The sequence below is a fragment of the Budorcas taxicolor genome, chromosome 6, assembly GCF_023091745.1.
Source record: "Budorcas taxicolor isolate Tak-1 chromosome 6, Takin1.1, whole genome shotgun sequence".
In the NCBI taxonomy this organism is placed as follows: Eukaryota; Metazoa; Chordata; class Mammalia; order Artiodactyla; family Bovidae; genus Budorcas; species Budorcas taxicolor.
Window position 1 is genome coordinate 11,651,025 of NC_068915.1, and position 6,042 is coordinate 11,657,066.

The following is a 6,042-nucleotide window of genomic DNA, read 5'->3' on the forward strand; positions in this document are numbered from 1 at the left end:
GCAAAAGTGATAGATGGCATGAGGGTCATTATCATCAGTAGCACCCACCAGGCTTCTGATGGTTAAGCAGTACTACCAGCCTTCGTTGTTTGGGGATTTTATTCATTTTTACTGTTACTAGTGAGTTTAGCCTTGTAACACATTCTCCAGCTCTAGGCTGCAAGAGAGAGTCACCACCTGAATTCTTAGTAATGCTGGTGCTCTTCTCCCCATTGTAATCCTTACTGCATTGGAAAATCATGTGACATCTGGGTTCTCTGATGTATTACCTTTATTAATAGTAATTACAACTATAAATGTCATCATGTCACTTCAACTAATTTGCTGCTGCCAAATGAGTTTGCAAAAAGAAAAATAACTGTTGGATGTCAGAGACATTTGGATTTTAGAATTGTAGATAAGGCGTTGTCAGATGGACAGAGAAAGTGGGAACGAATACACTCTATGGGATTCCTGTGACAACCTTTTATGAACGAGGTGCCATGGTCCTATGCCCAGAGACAGCAAGGCATCAGTGCTACTTTCTGTTCTCCACATGTGCTCATTCTCCTATGTCGATCCACACGCCTCTACACCAGACCTCCTTGAACTTGGTCTTTTAACCATTTTCCTTCCAGGCTCCCGATCGGCCAGAACATTTGCCATTGCACATGATTCCATATATGTAGTATGCTTGGGCGGAGAAGGCGATGGCACCCCACTCCAGTACTCTTGCCTGGAAAATCCCATGGGCCGAGGAGCCTGGTAGGCTGCAGTCCGTGGGGTCGCAAAGAGTCGGGCACGACTGAGTGACTTCACTTTCACTTTTCACTTTCACGCTTTGGAGAAGGAAATGGCAACCCACTCCAGTGTTCTTGCCTGGAGAATCCCAGGGACATGGGAGCCTGGTGGGCTGCCGCCTACGGGGTCGCAGAGTCGGACATGACTGAAGCGACTTAGCAGCAGCAGCAGCAGTGTGCTTAGGCTTAGATATGTAGTGGGAGGTAATTCTGGCATATAGGTGCAGGAAGGAAAGTAGATCGGGAGACTGGGGTCTCATGTCACAGCAGATCATTGCAACCAGTCACCTATGACTTGGTACCAGTGTGGGACAGGAGGGGTAGCACAGCTACAGAAGGAAGTGAGAGGGAAGAAAATCCTGTTTATCTACTGCTCACAACACAATCAGTGGTTATAATGAAATATAACAAAACATGAGTTTGGTTATTTAAGAATGTGTATCAAAGACAGAAAAAAATTCCCAAGACTCCTCAGTGTTCATATTTGTAGACTGTTGTCACCATAAACTGTTTACTTAAAATTGAATAAAACAAACTTTGGGAAAAACAGTGGGGCAGCATACCAACATTTTATGTTACTAGCACTGGTACATTTCTTCTTTCTCAAATTTTGGAATCATTTGTGACATATCTCTTTAGAACATACATTGAACCAATTCCTATCATTCTTCCCGTAAAAGGTTTGTGTGCATGCTAAGTAGTTCAGTCGTGTCCCACTCTGTGATCCCATGGACTGTAGCCCACCAGGCTCCTCTGTCCAAGGGATTCTGCAGGCAAGAATACTGGAGTGGGTTGCCATGCCCTCCTCTGGGGATTTTCCCGACCCTGGGATCAAACCCACATCTCTTTACCTCTCCTGTGCTGGAAGGTGGGTTCTTTACCACTAGCACCACATCCTTTAAAAGGCATCTGATGCTTATTCATTAAATTTTGTTTCCATTTCTGGCTTTTGACTGCAGAACCTTGTATCATTTTTCAATTCTGAACTGATATACTAATTGAGCTTTCCTTGGCTAATCAACCCTTCCTACCACTGCTAGATTAGTTTCCCTGAAAAACTATTTTCAGTACCTCACTTTTTTTTTTTTTACCAAAAACTATAAAAAATATAAATAAAAGTTGCTTGTTAAAACAATTTTAACAAGATCTTTGTTAAACAATTTAAAAAAGAAAGTCTAAACTGAGAAAGTATTTTAGCAACCCATTTGAGGAATTAGTGTTGAAGCCAGCTGTTACATAAAAGATGTTTCCAACTTTGCAAAAATCAGTCTCTAAAGAAAAACTGGAAAACATCATGATCATTCACTAATGAAGACATATAAACCAACAGTACACCTGAAAAAATGTGCGAGTTGATAATAATAAAAGTGCAAATAAAATACAACTCACCTTTCTGGGCTAACCAGTTCAGTTCAGTTAAGTTCAGTTGCTCAGTCATGTCCGACTCTTTCAGACCCCATGAATCTCAGCATGCCAGGCCTCCCTGTCCATCACCAACTCCTGGAATTTACCCAAACCTATGTCCATCCATCCAGTGATGCCATCTAGCCATCTCATTCTCTGTCGGCCCCTGCTCCTCCTGCCCCCAATCCCTCCCAGCCCAGAGAGGAGTCCATATAGCATTGTTCTAGGCTCCTATTGTAATGTAATGGGAAACTTTCATGACATCCAGAGACCTTGATGTTTTGCTAATGAGAGATAAGGATGTCCATAGATTCCTTGCAGCAGTAACCCACTAGGTGACATTGACCTTGACTTCCAAATGGAACAGCATATCTACAAAAAAAAAAATTAAAAAAGTGGAATCTAATTCATATATCTGTAGAGAAACTGGGAAAGCTTAGAAGCTTTTGCTGGCAAACTCAGCTGATAACAGTATCATATAATCCACAAATACTGGCGATTGAGCTGTGCTAAATAAAATTTGCAGCTGCCATGGAGCCACTCCGATTGCTGGCCACTTAACTCCTGGAATCTTCACCAGCCAGATTCAGGCAGCCTTCTGTGAGCCGTGATTTCTGGTGGTGACTGACCCAGGGTTGGTCACTAGCCTCTCACAGTGGCACTTTATGTTAACCTGCCTACAGTCACTCAGCAGAATACAGATGCTCCTCTGCACCGTGTGAAGGCTCTAGTGGGGAAGACAGAGACCACCCTCTACAGCAAGGGGGCTCACTTGGTGAGCCTGATGTGGCGGATGCTGACCCAAAAAGTTCGGCACAGGCATGGCACCTTCTCCTGTGAACACCCATGGAAGGTCACATGGAATCTGTACTTCTTCAGAGGCCCTAAAGGGACTGAAAAGGAAGCTCAGGCTGTTGCATTAAAGGCTGTTACAAAGGAGGGATTTCAGGATGAATGAACAAGCAGTTCCCAAATTTACTGCTACTCAGTCCCAAGTCCCAGGCTGGTCTGAAGGTGGGCAGGTGTCCTCGGTGCCCATGCAGCAGTTTCCTACTGAAGAATGGAGAGCACACTCGCTGCTGGGAGACTGGTCTGCCGTTCCCACTGCTTGGGCTGCTGACTGGATAGTGAATGGAGGCAGGCACTGGAAGAAAAGAAGTCCCCAGGGCCTGATCAATTTTCATTTTAGCACACAATAACCTTTCATGACTCTCATATCACGTTAAAAAATATACTATAATATTAAAAAATAACAACCTGGATTACTTGATGAAAACCATGAGAAAATAACAATGTCAACAACACATAGAAAGCACCCTGGGGGTGATACACTGACCATTTGGTGGAGGAAGGGGTTCAGTTTCAAAGTCTTACCTATAAGCTATAGGGACAAGTGGTCAAATCTTAACTTTTTAGTTGTAGGTGGAATTTACATAAAACATTAAAAGTGGACATTCCCCCAATTTGTGTTTAATGTACTCTGTGCGTATTTGCTAAGTCGTGTCTGACTCTCTGCGACCTCGTGGACTGTAGCCAGCCAGGCTTTTCTGTCCATGGGATCCTCCAGGCAAGAATACTGGAGTGGATCGCCATGCCCTCCTCCAGGGGAATCTTCCCAACCCAGGGGGTGAATTCACATCTCCTTTGGGTCCTGCATTGCAGGCAGATTCTTTACTGCTGAGCCACCATGGAAGCACTTGATGTATTCTGATGATGATCAATTTGAAGAAGAAATGCTCCTTCCAAATCACTGGCTGCTCCAAGAAGCAGCCAGCCTCTTTTCTGTCTTAACTTTGGTGACTGGCTGAACCAGGAGGTGTTTTCCTTTCTTGTCGGTAGAGCTTCTCAGCCACCCATCGCTTCTACAGTTCAAAACTCTTTAATGTGAATGTCAATTGTTTACTGCCAATTGTGGTGTCCAAAACACTCAATGTTCCATTTTTCACTTCAGGTTTCAATCTTCAAGAGTTTTATTCATCAACTTCTGCTTTGTGGCAGGATCTTTGAAGCTTCCAAGTTCTTCTCCAGCTTCAATCACATAAACCTGGAATTTGTGGACCATCTGATGGTCCTCCATGAGTCTTTCCTATTGCTTCTGCTTGGTGGAGAAATCTCTGTTGTTTCCTGATCTCTTCCACCCAGTTTTTTTCAACATCTGAACTCAAAAATTTCTGCATCACTTTGTTTTCCTCCCAGTTCTTTCTCTTCTTTTTCATGAAGTTCTTGTTGCTCTAAAATCTTAGTTTCTTCTTCCTTTTTCCAATAATTTTTAAGCAGGTGAATTCAAAAGTCTAAATTCTTCACTTTTGTTTGTCTTCTTGGAAGTCAGTTCTCTCAAATGTAACTTTTAAACCATCACGCGTAAGAAAGAATATTAGGAAGGCTCTGAACTTTCTTCTTCTATGCAGATTTTTGCTTCTCCTCGTTTTACTCAATTAAGTGCTTGCTCTTTGTCAACTTCTGGCAATTTCTTTAACTGGATTCTTCTTGCACGTGCCTCTTTTGTCTTTTGTGGATCTTATCTTTCCCATATGCTTCATAAGCACATGGATTATTGTGCATTTCATTAGTCTTATTATAGAGTGATATCCATGAAAAATCCATGCATATAAGCCCAGAGAAAAAGTGATCCAACAGGATATGTGAGCCCTATAATTTGAAGGGCTTTCTTGGTCACAAATTTATAATCATCATAAATTTTGCTCTCTGTATCCTCTCCTAATTCTTCTATCAAGTTGTCTAAGAAGGAACACATCACCTGAGAGCTGAACCCAAAACTAGATGACTGGTTTGTTACAAAGGGGTATGACTCAGGAACAACCAGATGGAAGAGATGCATATGTGGAGGTTATAGGAAAGGGCAGGAGCTTTCATGCCCTCTTCTAGGGCATGCCTTTCCCTGAATCTTCATATTCACCAAGCTGGAAGCTCCAAGGATAGCGTACTTTTCATGAAGCAAAACATAAAACATAGATGCTATATATAAAATTATATTTATGGGGACATGAAGCAGCATATTGTAAGTTGGAATTGCCCTCTGATAATCTAGGACATATGACTGGCTAAGAGACATCATCTGACAGTGGCGGGAAAATTGTTTTTCTAGTTATGTTCATTATCACTCCCTGGCTTTCAGTATCAATGAGAAAAATCATTGACACTAAAACAGGGTAAGCTGTTCTTCAGAGTTTGAGGACATCATGCCAAAAAATTAACAATAAAGCATTTCTTTAGCAAATATATCAACATTTTCATAAGGAAATCCTAGGACTAGAAAAGGATATGACTTTTAAGATGCATTCCATATGCTAGGTACCTTCTTATACATTAACTACGTGAAGCCTCATATCCATTCCATAGGATATATATGGAAAAGAGTTTAGCCTAACTACTTTAGCAGAAATACTAAAGGAAATTAAATACCTCCTAGAATCTCCAGGAGACCTGGAAGAGAATCAGACTTGGATACTGCAGTGACAAGAATAGTACAGGAAGCAAAAACTCCCAAATAGGCTTCAGACACAAAAATTATTCTGAGAAGTTAAAAACCATGAAGGAAACCATGAAGGCATCATGAGGAAATATAAGTACGTCAGAAAATATATTCAATATCTTCTCTCAAATCTCATATGATCTTCGTATTTCATATGATTGACCTTCATCTGATTTCATGGCCATTACAGATACTCAAAAACAGTGTGTGTCCTACATACTCAATTACATTAACTTTGATTCTAATGATTTTTAAGAAAATTTTGCAAATTGCAAAAGGAGGAAAGTGAAAGTGAAGTCACTCAGTCGTGTCCGACTCTTTGCGACCCCATGGACTGTAGTCTATCAGGCTCCTCCATCCATGGGA

The 6,042-nt window shown here is 41.6% G+C and overlaps 1 pseudogene; it reads left to right on the forward strand.

The window, feature by feature from the left end:
• Positions 1-2,440: 2,440 nt before the first annotated feature.
• LOC128050002 (40S ribosomal protein SA-like) lies at positions 2,441-3,382 on the forward strand (annotated as a pseudogene).
• Positions 3,383-6,042: the final 2,660 nt, after the last annotated feature.